The 14,346-nt window shown below is 37.6% G+C and overlaps 1 pseudogene; it reads right to left on the reverse strand.

Annotated features, from left to right (window-relative positions):
- Positions 1–14,020: 14,020 nt before the first annotated feature.
- Positions 14,021–14,146, reverse strand: LOC114207189 (U4 spliceosomal RNA; annotated as a pseudogene).
- Positions 14,147–14,346: the final 200 nt, after the last annotated feature.

The raw sequence follows: 14,346 nt of genomic DNA on the forward strand, positions 1-14,346 counted from the left end.
AAGCCTACATATAAAAGAGGCCATGTGTATGTGTTTAAAAGGTCACTCATATATTAAGGAATTCCATATTCCTAAATATACAAACATACAGATGTATATGTACTCTTTAAAGTCCTTCCATAAGAAACACCACACATTTATGTATCAAATATGGGTGGCAGGCAACAATTTAGGGGCTTATTTTGGAAGACAAGACCTCAGGATAATGTGGGAGATGGTATAAAGATGTGGGTATTAAAGAGGGCACATTCTGCATGGAGCACTGGGTGTTATGCACAAACAATGAATCATGGAACACTACATCAAAAACTAATGATGTAATATATGGTGATTAACATAACAATGAAAAAATTTTAAAAAAAGATGTGAGTGTACAGTCAAAATAAAAAGCTTAAGTACACTTCTGTTGATATTCAAGTACAAAATGCTAGAGAAATTATTTAGAGGAAATAAAACCCAAACTCAGACCTTTCTGATTCCTGCCTTTTGTTACGTTTTTCTATAACCAGAAAAGCTAACTTTCTCAGTCATATCCAAAAGCGTTCATCCAATGATTTCCATTTTATGTATATGATAATATCATATATGCCCAGGCAGAAATATTAATGAATCTGCCTTTGTAATGTAAGGTCTAAGTTTCATTCACAAAGTTACATGCTTTTCTCAAAGGAGACAAGGCACCGGAGAACAACTAATGTATTCATTAAAAAAAAAAAAAATAAGTGACCCCATGGAAGTCAGATTTCCCTTCCAGAAACATGCATAATGGGTTTCACCCAGTTAATATGTAAAATTGGTTATCTTCTAAGTTGAAACTTTTACAAAGGCTTCACACCCCTTCACAAACTAATCCTCAGAGTTCCACACGTGGCTTCAGCAGGTGAACGATCAGAGTGAAGGTTCTTAGACTTTTCAAGTTAGAAAGGCCTAGGTATCATTTCATGCAACTCGCTCATTTGAGAGACAGTGAAGGTAAGAGAAAGTTAAGTGATTTTCATCAAGGCACAGAGCTAAATGTTGGCACAGCTGTGAATAAACCCCAACTCTATGGTTTGGCTGGCAACATCCTTCATGCAAAGTCTACCCCAAAGAACCCAGCTGCTCTCTCTGTGCCTGGCAGAAAGCAGCTCTTTGGCTCTGCTAAGCCAAACCCCACTTTGGGTGTTCTGTGTCCAGTTCCCCTGCAGAACACTCTAGTCCTTGACTCAAGGAAACAAAAGTTTCCATAAATCTGCCAGACACTTCCCTCTTCAGTAGTCGCATCTGGAGCCAGAAAAAAAACTATTCAATTATACAAATAATACTTTTATTTCATCAGTGGGTACCAAAGTTGACTCAAGTTGTTGGCTTTTAAATTTTTAAAATTTTCTAATAAAGTAATTTGGTACCTTATATATATCCTGTTTATTTGTTTTTTGTTTTTGTTATTTTGGGGCGTTGGTTTTTTGGGTCTTTTTTTTTGAGAGAGAGAGAGAAAGAGAGCAAGGGGGAAGGGGCAGTGGGAGAGGGAGAGAGAGAATCTTTTTTTAAAAATCTTTTTATTGTTATGTTAATCACCATACATTACATCATTAGTTTTTGATGTAGGGTTCCATGATTCATTGTTTGTGCATAACACCCAGTGCTCCACACAGAACGTGCCCTCTTTAATACCCATCACCAGGCTAACCCATCCCCCCAACCCCCTCCCCTCTAGAACCCTCAGTTTGTTTTTCAGAGTCCATCGTCTCTCATGGTTCGTCTCCCCCTCCGACTTACTCCCCTTCATTCTTCCCCTCCTGCTTTCTTCTTCTTTTTCTTTTTTCTTAACATATGTTGCATTATTTGTTTCAGAAGTACAGATCTGTGATTCAACAGTCTTGCACAATTCACAGCGCTCACCATAGCACATACCCTCCCCAATGTCTCTTACCCAGCCACCCCATCCCTCCTACCCCCCACCACTCCAGCAACCCTCAGTTTGTTTCCTGAGATTAACAATTCCTCATCAGTGAGGTCATATGATACATGTCTTTCTCTGATTGACTTATTTCACTCAGCATAACACCCTCCAGTTCCATCCACGTCGTTGCAAATGGCAAGATCTCATTCCTTTTGATGGCTGCATAATATTCCATTGTGTATATATACCACCTCTTCTTTATGCATTCATCTGTCGATGGACATCTTGGCTCTTTCCACAGTTTGGCTATTGTGGACATTGCTGCTATAAACATTGGGGTGCACGTACCCCTTCAGATCCCTACATTTGTATTTTTGGGGTAAATACCCAGTAGTGCAATTGCTGGATCGTATGGTAGCTCTATTTTCAACTGTTTGAGAAACCTCCATACTGTTTTCCAGAGTGGATGCACCAGCTTGCATTCCCACCAACAGTGTAGGAGTGTGGGAGAGAGAGAATCTTAAGCAGGCTCCACAACCAGTATGGAGCCCAAAGCAGGGCTTGATCTCACAGCCCTTAGACCATGACCTAAGCTGAAATCAAGAGTCATATGCTTAACTGCCTGAGGCACCTGGCACCCCTGTTGTTAGGGGGTTTTAAAAACTATTTTGCACAAGTGACTATAAAGTCAAACCAAAACAATTTTATTTCATCAATTTGACAGCATCAAATAATTCACAGAATTTTTAGAATCAGGAATAAGTCCCACACCAATCTTTCTGTGCTGGTGATATGTAGAAATATATTAATGCATAGATAGTTCTCTCATTCCATTTTAGTAAGATTGGAGAAGTACTTTGTATGCATCAAAGAAGTTGGTGTATTTTCTACCTGTGGTCTTCCCCTTTATTCTGGGTTAGAAGGAAAAATTACCCAGCCTACAGCAAGTTACTGCCATTGGAAGCCAATGACAAAGTCATAGGCACTACAGGCTACTTAGCAGGTACTCCTGAAAGGCCCAATCTGACCAAATTATTCACATAAATACATGTAGGTGGCATTTCAGTAACACACTCCAACATCAAGCCCAAGGGCATAGCTGATGGCCATGATGAGCCACAATAGATTTGACTCTTAACAAAAATAAATAGGTAAAAAAATAAAAATAAAAATAATAATAGTAATTTAAAAAATAATGGCAGGAGCACATTTTTCTTCAAGATCCTTATCTGAGGCTATTCAGGGCAGAGTAGGGGGAAAGGAGCACCTAAAGAAAGTAATGCATTGTCAATATTCCAATATTTGATGGCTGATGTCCAAGGGCCACATGGCACAGGAGCTAAGGATCAGGCTCCTAAGTCAGCTACACTTAGGCTTGAATAGACTAGAGACTCTCCTAAAGCTCTTCATCTCAGAAGGTCCCTCATCTACGAGGTGGGAGGTGAGAATGGGACAGTGCACATGAAGCAATAAACACTGTGTGGGGTACAAAGCTTTGTTGCTTAATTGTTAGCTGCTAATACTGTTATTGCTGCTATCTACATATGAGATTCCAGACTAAATTCTTTGGCAAGTGGAAATTTGGACTTTAGAGTCAGGTTCAATAAATAATCTCCCACTGAACTTAGGTGGATAGAACCATCACATTAATCGTAGCTAAAATCTATATACCTCATCTATCAATTAATGTATCTAAACAATGTGTGTGTGAGAGCATGTGCACACACATGTACAATTATTGTTGCACTTCATTGACTTTGGTTTGGTTCCAGTGTGAATAAACTAAATTTATAGAACATAGAGAAAACATGAAAATATTACATGATTTCACTTTTTTATTCAGTAACAATATCCTTCTGAATCACAATGGAGCTGTCAATATGATGAAATCCTGTCTCCTCCATTCCAAAAAGTGAAGTATATACCTTTTAACTTCTAATTATCTTCCTTTTTTCCAATTTTTCACCACCATTGACCCATAAAAATAAGGCTGAAGTGATTAGAAAAGGACAAATGGTTCCCCTCAAGAATCAGAAATCTCCTTAGCATACAAGTTGTTGAATAACAAATTAAATCAAGTAACAGTAATGAAAGCTAAGGGTGCCACTCACTTCTTGGGGAAGTCATGAGACTATTTCATGATAAAATGAAGAGTCTACAGAGAAAAAGCTTTGGACACTTTGGGTGCTAGTCCAGGTCCACACTTATTGGCTGTGTGACTTCGAACAAATTTCTTAACCTCTCTAAAGACTCGGTTTTCTTATATGCAAAAACAGGATAATAATAATACCTACATTGCTGTCTTGAGGAATTAAATAAGTCGACATGTAAATTGATTAGCACACAGCCACCATATAGTAAGCACCCATAAATGTTTTCTCTTACCTATAAAAGTGCTACCAGCTTTCTTTCATCACTATGTTGTTCTGAGAAGGTGTGAAATGTCTAATAATCATGTCTTGATCTATTCTAGAATTGTCTTCAATAGAAGAAAGTCTATTATAACTTATTATAATTAGAAATAGGTAATTTTTATGGGAAACTTTTTAAGTGATGTGCAAATCTGTAATTTTTGCTCACAAAGCACCTTCATATTTTTTGTTAAGAAAAATGAGCTGGGCACCTGGGTGGCTCAGATGGTTAAGCGTCTGCCTTTGGCTCAGGTCATGATCCCAGAGTCCTGGGATCGAGTCCCACATCGGGCTCCCTGCTCCTTGGGAGCCTGCTTCTCCCTCTGCCTCTCTCTCTCTCTCTCTGTCTCTCATGAATAAATAAATAAAATCCTTAAAAAAGAAAGAAAGAAAAATGAGCCTACAAATCAATTCCATTAATCTGATTCCACTGCAAGTGTTGACGAAGCCTCAGTCTTCACAGTAACAGTGGTGCTAACTACTCCGGTGCTGAAAGGTGTCAATTTTTCCATATATTACTTAGCTAAATATAAAGTAGGATCTTTATGAAAAGGATTTTAAATCTCATCTCTGTTCTTTATGGATATTCTTAGATGCTATCTCATTTTAGTGCCTACTTCCAAGAATTAATTTCCTATATCCCGTGATAGTTTCACAACTCTGAGTAAAGCCAGACTCTGGAGAATTATTCTTCTTGTAAGATAAAGAGAATAAATAAATAGATGGATTATTCTTATTTGTTTCATATCTGAAGCTCATTCATTGATCTTTGGGTCTGTATGTAAAGCAGCATACAGCCTGGCTAACAGCATAAGCCAGGTAAAGTTTCAGGCATTCCTCATGCCTTCAAGAATCTTCTAAAATGCTACTAAGTCAGTATAAAATTTGTCACATTTTACATTGTGACAAGAAGTTCATTTTACAAATCATTTTCCACTACAGTTGAATTTTGCAAAACCTTGATGGAGTAGATTGAAGAAGGAATTACATTCATTCTAAAGAGGAAGAAGTGTGATTTAGAAAGGTCCCAGGGTCACACAGTTGTGGTAGGCCATTTTTTCCATTTTGTTTTCCACTATTCTCACTTACCATGATTTTTTTTTGGGTTTTGGTCACACTAAGCGGACTTAGTACAAGAAACCTGAATTTTGGAGCTAGCTCTATCCTGCATGACCTGGGGCAAGTAACTAACAATAGAGATTGATGGTAAGAGTACACCCGTAGAACCAGACTGCCAGAATGCAAATCCAGCCCTGCTCATAGATGTGCGATTATGGATGGTTATTTTGCATTCTGAGCCTCTGCTTCCTACTGTGTACAATGAAGGAAACTGACTTCATAGGGATATTATAACATTCCTATGTTAACAGGGATGAGACACTCCTTCTAAAGGTCTTAGCACAACTGTCAGTATATAGTAAGAGCTTGAAAAATATTAGTTATTAATAAATTTGGACTAAAACACCTACTTCTCAAGGTTGTCTGTTGTATTAATAACATAGCAAATTAAAGGGCTTTGTATCAATAAACTACTATACCATGTTTAAGAATCATTATATTACTCTTGCTGTCAGCAGCAGCCTAAGCTTACTTTCATTTTTGTTGAGTCTTCAATTTATCTTGATCCAGATATTTCAATTCCCAAAGTTTGAGTATTTCATTTGTTCAAAAAAAAAAAAAAGGACAGAACATGGAAGAGAATCTTGATTCCGCTCTATACCACTGAGATTTGATCAACTCTACCTCACTGCATGGGCAAGTCCAACCTCCCAGTAGTCACTAGGAAGACAATTTGGATACCAGCACTTGAAGTACAAGGGCAGTGGAAAGATCAAGGCTTCCCTGTCAATTCAGGAGGAACTGAGGCAAAATGGAGAGAAGCTGAGAGACTTTTCTACTTAGTACTTTCTCTGGCTCCAGTAACACACAGATATCCAACCTAAAAGTTTGCATGGTCCCAAAGTCATTTCAAACTCACTCTTTAGAAGACCCTCTGCTAGAACTCTACATCTGAAACTGATGATGTACTATATGTTGGCTAATTGAATTTAAATAAAAGAAAAAAAAGAAGACCCTCTGCTAATAAACACGTGGGGGTAAAACTATAGTATTACACCTGCTACTTAGCCTTGCCCTTGTTTTCCAGTTTATCTGATGTCAAATCCATCTGTTCAAGTTATACTGTGACTAGCCTTTGTTTATGTTTGTTTTGTTTACTTTTTAATTATTAATTTCTAATTTTATTTTGTGTGTGAAATCAAAAGAAAAGACTTCCTGCTCTTTTGTTTAGGACTGGAGGAGCTGACAGGGGTCGTGTTGCAACAGTGCTCAGTTGCTCTGAGGACAGAGCTGGGGCAGAGACAGTGACTCAGAGACAGTTCAGGCATTCTCACTTGCATGTGCCATTTGTTAAGTCTCGAGAGCAACCTCCATAGTGCCAGGGGTTGAGGTATTCATCGGCTTTAAAAAAAAATTATACTCTACTGTCATTCCTTTTTATTTTAAATAAATATTCTTTGTTTGACCTTGAATTTGTAATTGTGTATTCTTTTTCTTAAAGGGATGCCCCTTAATTATATAAGATTTGGTGTGCCCCTGAGTTGTAGAGAAGGACACAGGCAATGAGAGAGGCAAACAAAATCTAGCCCTTTTGGAGTTCTAGAAGGAGAACCACAGTCACACTTCCAGGTGGGAAAAAGCTAGGAGCATCAGGCTGTTGGATAACTTAGCAGGTGACAAGGGTGACCCAGAATACAGGATATAGCCTCAGGGGAAGAAAAAGTTACCGAAGTTCAAAGGCACAGTGTGTTGATTAATGAATGATCTAGATCTGGTGGGCTGTTTGAACTGTTTTTGCATTTACTTAAACTTAGAATAGCAGTAGCAGTTCCTGATAGTGACTTCCAAGATGGGAAGTTGTCCACATCACCTCAGAAGTTAACATAGCTCAGATTTCAGAGCTACACCAACTGGGTTTGAATCCTGACTTGGCCACAAATCAGCTATAAGACTTGTGCCCCCATTTTCCTAATCTGTAAAATGAGATAGAACTGACATCTACCACGTAGCTTTGTTAAGAGGATTAAATACAATAAAGCATTGACAGCACTTCCCATGGTGTCTAGCACATGAGTACCCCCAAATGTGAGCTCTTTTCACCATTCCTTAAGTCTCCTCTTCTAACCACCACTGCTACCATTCCTGGCTGTCTCCGTGTATTCTCATTTTCCACATTTTGTTTTGTTGTTGTATTTTCTTTTAAATATGCTGTTCATGATTTTAAAACTAATATATCCTGCTTGTATCAAACTTGGAAAAAGGTCCAAAAAATAGAAAGGAGAAGGTTAAAATAATTTAGTTATCTCTAACAACATTCAAGCTGCACATCTTAAGTGTTTACGTGGGTCAGGCACTGCAATGGGCTCTGCCACCTCTAAGTCCTGTCTTTTCCCTGGTCCGGTTTTCTGTTTATTTAAAAGGGATCTACTTTTTAAACTCTACTCAATCTATTCAAATCAAGTAACTAATCTTTCTAACATCTACTCAAGTAACTAAGGCTAATTCTGCTCCTAGATAAAGTTCAACTCTGTACCTATTGTTTTAACTTAACTACCTACATTACAACTCATTAAGATTAATCCTAATCATACTACTAATAACTGTATTGTTTTATGTGATACACAAAGTTCTTTCATCCAATTCACACTATAACCCTGTGTAGGGACAGAAGAGGAACATCAATATCTGCAGTGTACTGAGGTTTACCAGGTGAAGGAGGATATCTAAGGGAAGTAAAGCAATTTGGACTAGATCACAGAGCTAGGATACAATGGGCCTGGGACTGCACCCTGCTGAGCATGCATGGGTGCCTTCAACCTTGGAACTACATTTCAGTTCTTTGCAGCTAACTGAAACTCTTTCTATTTTAAACAGTATGCCCTCTGCCCACTGGACGGCCCCATTCAGCTCCCATTTCCATCAAAAGAGTGTCCCAGACCTATTCTTAGACCCATGTTCTCTGATGAGCCATTGAGGTTGAACCCTGGGAAGAGTCCACTCAGAATCTTTACCACAGTCTTAGAGATAGTCCCCAGAGAGATGTGAGGATGAGAACAGTTATCTGGTAACAGTTCTCTCAACATAGCCATTAGGATTCTTTTCCAATAGGAAATTTAAAAATTAAATAATATGTACTAGCATTCTCTCTTCTTGCACAACAAAGAGAAAAGTAAACCAAGATTAGCAACAGGTTAGGGAAAAGGGAGACAGGTTGGCTGTTCTGAGCAAACCATCACTTTCTTTTGTGAAAACTTGTGATAATCTACCATGTATTTATTTTCTTATAATGAGTTTTAAAAATAGTGCACCACTAGCAAAATAAACAATGTTTATAATCCTCTGAAATTAAAGAATAAGTCTAAGAGGAAGGGAAGGAAAGGAGGGAAAGAGGTTAGTGAATTATTCAACCACCTTTCCTTATTAATGGTAGAATGTTCTCACCAGTTAATAAGCTATTACAATCCCATCGACTAAGATGCCTAAGGGAAGAGCCATCTGATGCATTTATTAAATTAACCCTATATGCTCTGAGCCAATGTCAATTAGGAAGTGTAAGAAATAAAATAAGGAAACAAACTTGGAAAGACTTTATAGATAGACTTCCCTGAGCTCCAAATAATATCTGGAGTAAAGGAGAGAGGGTAGAAAGGGCAAATTAAATTCAAAGAAAGGTATGAAGCCAAAGGTTGTTATGGGTATTCTGAAAAAAAGCTTAGGGTAAGATCCACCAAATTCCACAAAAATATGACCAAAATTAGTTTGCAATTTCTTCAGGAAATTCCTTTAACTCCTTAACAGAATTCTGCAATTTTATCTAGTTGTACCCAGGAATAAGATTGTCAGAACATTTTGTGCTGATGTAGATAGCAATTTTATTCACTGCAGGCTCTGGGTAATTTTGGATCTCAGATACAAAGTCTTGTAAGAAGTTCAGGAAATACAGAAAAATTTTTATCATTGATTCCTAGAGGATCAGGTATCAAGGTATCCCTGTCTAGACTAACTCCTCTGTTTACCTAACAAACATGTTTAAATGTTTGCCATGTATCAGGTACAGTTCCAGACACTTTAAAAATATTAATTTATTTAATCCTTACAACAATCCTGTGAGGCAGGTGCAGAGAGGCACAGAGAAATTAATTTGCCTAAAACTGTAACAGTGAAATTGAGCTCCAAACCCAGGCCATTTGGGTCCAACATCTGTGTATCTAACCACCACTCTATGTTCTACTTAAATGAAGGAATGAGTGAAAAATCAAGACACACATGGATGCCTTACCTGGAACTTTGTGGTCCATCATTCATCCCCTTCCTCTCTGCCAGTGTTTTGCACATTGTCCACAAACACTGAGGTTCTCTCTTCCAAAAGAAAACCCTTCAAGCTACCATTCTCTTGTCAAATTTCTTGAAGAGAAGCCCACACACACAGGGTTTCCACTTCTTTACCAGCTATTTATTCCGTAACTTCATGCAATCTGGCACCCTGCCCTCTCCCTCTTTTCTGCTGACAATACTCTTTAAAGGATCTCTGAACTGCCTTACCCAGTGCCCTGTGTCTCAGGCTTATTCATCTCTGCCTCCCAACTCCATAATAGACCCTTTTCTCTCTTGGTCCTGTTGTCCTGGTCTTCAATCTTCCTTTTGCATTTATTACTCTGCTTCTTTGCTGGCTGACACTTCTCAAAATCTAGCCTTCATATATCTCTCATTCTCTTTTTCCTTCTTTCTCTCTAGGCATTACATTTTAAAACAGGCTCATATCCCCTAGTGGCTTCTATTCTTTACATTAGTTTCTAGAGTCTGGTGGGTCCACAAACCTAACTTGTCAGAACCCAGAAGGTGGGTCCATCTCTTTGAGGACAGTCACATTAACCAATCTCACAAAACTATTGAAAATGTGTTCATTTACAATGAAAAGTAGATTGCCAAAGGGACCTCAATCCCCAGCATTACACAGGAAGCTAAATTATGGTCAATATACCAGTTTATAACTTAGAACAAGCAGTATTATTACAAAAAAGAATGGCCACTGGAGTTCTCTAGTAAGGGCATTTTTTTTTTTTTCCCATAGACACTCCAGGTGGGAAGCCAAATTATAATCAGAAGACTGCTAGGTCAGCATGAAATAAGAAAAGGAGGAAATAATTACATGAATTAAATATTCAACAGCATCAGGCTGAGACTTACAGGTGTATCCAGCTGCACAACAGGGCAACAGCTGCCAATGGGACCCAGCAAGTAGAGTAACTGGGTCAGACACCATCTCCCATGAATGAATGGATAAGTAAATGAATGAATGAATGTTGAACAATGGTCTTGAAATTATTTATATTTTACCATTACATTATAGTTATTTGTTGAAATCCTGTCCCCTTTGCAAGATTTGAGCTGCAAGATGGCAAGGGCCACATGTGTTCATTACTATATCTTTACCATCAAGCATAGTGCCTGGCACCTGGTAAACAGAAAGCAATAAATGTTTATTAAAGTCATCCAGACATTTATAAATATAAATAAAACACATTCCAAAGTTAGCGTTCATGTGAGTTGTCCAGAAAGCGCTATTGTGTGTTTTATCTTGCCTTTTAGGTTTATTAGGTCAAATAGATAGAATGTCTTGATTGCAAATGTTTACTTTTGGCTGATATTTTTGAAAACTGTGAAATCCTAGACTATAGTTTATTTTGTCTGTCTTATTTCTGTAAATTTCAATTACTTATTTGTCCTACCCAGGGACTAAACCCCAATGCAAACCCCACCCCTTTATCTTTGATGTTTCTCATTCTCACTAGGTGGAGGATGCGGCAGCAAAGAGAGAGAGTCACAGATTCTGCGTGCCTGTGTGGGCTAATCCAGGGCACTCATGGGGTTAAAAGCACTGCAGTAATATTAAGCACATGTTTCAAGTCAGCAGGGTGCCAGCCTGAGATGTCCTCAAAGCCTAATTTGATAGATATTATGCCATACACTGCTGCAAGTAGTAATGAAGAAAGTAAAAATTTTATGGATGAGCAAAATAGGAGCTCTTATGGATGGAGTGTTTTTAAATCAGGTGTATAATTTACCCAGTGTCAGACCACATGTAGAGTGCATTACTCAATTGAACTTACAAGCAGATAGGAAAGCAGTTTCTTTTAATAAGCACTTCTTCAACTTATTGGCTCTACAATTACTTGCACCAAATTACCAGCAGCTGCTGCCTGTTTGGTATTTTATCCTAGACAAGGAGTTACATTAGTTTCTAATCAACAAGCCATTCAAGTACTCTTTATAATTTTTAGCTTAATTCCACTTTTATTTGGAATTTATTAATTGAAATATCCAATATTTTCATGACAGTATTTTGCTTAGCTTCCCTTAACAGGAAACCTATTCAATTGCTGAGGTGAAGGGAAAAGGGGAGGGAAGATACTCCCAAACTTATTTCTGATATTTGTAACACTGTATAAACTCTAATGGACTCACATTGCCTTATAGTCTAAATTTTGGTATTTCAATTGCTTTTGTAAAAATGATACTATATTTAAATTTCTCTATATTTGGAGTCAATAAATTGTTTTCTCTCTCTAAACATCATATCCCCATGCATATGAGTTAACTCAAAATTAAACATTAACCAATTCAGTTTAATACAGGGCTTCCAAACTCTGGCACTATTGACATTTGGGGCTGACTAATTCTTTATTGGGGGGATGTTCTGAGCACTGTAGGATGTTTAGATCCCTGGCCAGTGGCACTTCCCCACCTCCACCACCCCAGTTGTCACAACCATAAATATCTGCTGACATTACCAATCACCCCAGATGATTTGATTTAACAGATTTGAAGAAATCAAGGGGAAAGGGGCCTCAGAAACAGTGGTAAGAAAGAAATGCATTTTGAATTCATTTGTTAAAAACTTTTCAAAGTATTTTTTAAAGACTGTTTGTGTGTGACCTGTCTATATTTCCTTGATTTATGAGGAATCATAAAATGAATCTGTGAAGGAATTTAATTCTTCAAAATGCAATTATTTAAATACTATCCTATTTTAAAGCTGCTTTCAGAGTCAAAGGCAAAGTGGGGTGGGGAGGGACAAGGAACTGTTTATAGCTAAGTAAAAAAAATTTTGAATAACTACTCACACTGTAGAAAGACCCATGCACTAGATTAGGCAAGTGTGATTACATTTTTACATCAGTAAAACCAAGAATATCTAATGTGAGGCATATTTTATTTGTGAAATTATATTATGCATTGTTGCCAGCTTTAAATTATAAATCAGAAATATATGAGCATATAAATGCTAATAAATAACGATAAATCATTAAAATGCCAAATCCAATTCAAAATTTTTCTCATAGGGCTTTCAAATCCATAGCTGTCTTTTCAAAAGACCAGAATCAAAACTGGTAATATTCAGAACGATTGGAGAATCATATACACACTGAAGAGCAACAAAAGTGAAAGAAAATTAAATTGCCATCCCAAAGTCTTCTTCACTAAGAACTTGCCATCTACCATCTTCCATCTAGTCATATGTTGAAAGGTCCAAAAAACATACAGTTGAAGGTGGTTCCTTCTCAGAGTAATAAAGAACCTTAAGGTGCAGAACTTGAAAGTCATTTAGACTACCAGGGCCCTTTCCTGGCAATACCCTTCAAGCTCCTCAAACTTTAATGCATATACTGATCACTTGTGCATCTTGTCAAACTGTGGATTCTGATTGAGTGGGTCTAGGGCCTTAGGAAACCTATTTTTCTAACAAGCTCCCATGTAATGCCAATGCTACTGACCCACAGACAACTCTGAAGAGCAAGGATTTGTCTACAACATCCCCACGAACTGATCATCAAGCCTAATCTTGAACATTCTTAGGGCGCCAATGACAGAGAAAATCCTAACTCCAAAAAATAGTAAGACATTTATGTACCTATTGAAATCTTAATTTTCAGATTCTTTCTGGAGCTAGTGCCCAGACCATGGGAAACTGCAACAACCAACTTAAGAAAAATTTTACACAATTAAGCAAAACTACTTAAAAATAATTGGCTTGATCTCAATCTATTAAAGTCAATCCAAACTGGACTCCTTCTTACTAGTAGTTTATGGAATTAAAAAATAAATAATTGGATCATCATGCAAACCATGGTTTCTGTGATAGTCTAGGGACGATTACCTTTTTTCTTACTCCTGTGTCAACATGACCCCAGTTGAATCATGAAAAATAAAGAACTGGCATACCTCTGCAATTATAGCCCAGCCCCTTAAAGAAACTAAACTTACCAGATTTTTTAGACAGCGCTGGTATATTTTGACTATGCTAACAGAAACATGTCATAAGTTTGTTATTTTATAAGGAAATAAGGGAAATGACATCAAGTTAGTGGACCACTCCTTTTCAACAAGACAAGAAATATGTCCTCCCATCACCTGTAAGAGTCAAAGAAATTTCAGTTCCTAGAAGCTTCAAATGCATGCAGATAATCTAGATCCTCTATTTTACACTAGTAGTTTACTTCAGCCTACTTTGTGGCTATCTTGATCTTTTACCCAGCAAGAAGTAAAACTCACTAGTTTCAAACAATGAGTTAAAAACCAAGAGCTAATATGTGATCCTGAAGTCATTTAGTAATTTTATGATCATCTTAAATATTCAAAATATAACAACAGGCGTATGCTTGGGCTTTATACAATCAGAAAAAAAAAAAGCTTCAACCAGTCAGAATGAACACCATCAGGAAAAGTTTTCAATTAGCAATAATCGTGCCTCGGATAAACCTTATTGGCTACAATATTGCCACTGCGCAAAGCTGAGAATGAACACTATCCATAGGCCATCAGCATAGCCATTCTGGTGGCATGCTGGCTGCTTATCTTCCCACCTTTGAACAACAGGGAGACAGAAATCCCCATGGTACACAGTGCCATAGGACAGATTTATCATAGTTAGACCAGGAAACACTTTCATTCAGAATAGGGATTAACGTGTAGTTTCCTCCAGAGTGAAGTTCT

The sequence above is a fragment of the Eumetopias jubatus genome, unplaced genomic scaffold, assembly GCF_037043125.1.
Source record: "Eumetopias jubatus isolate StellerSeaLion01/CBP00866 unplaced genomic scaffold, mEumJub1_p1.0 scaffold_1, whole genome shotgun sequence".
Taxonomy (NCBI): Eukaryota; Metazoa; Chordata; class Mammalia; order Carnivora; family Otariidae; genus Eumetopias; species Eumetopias jubatus.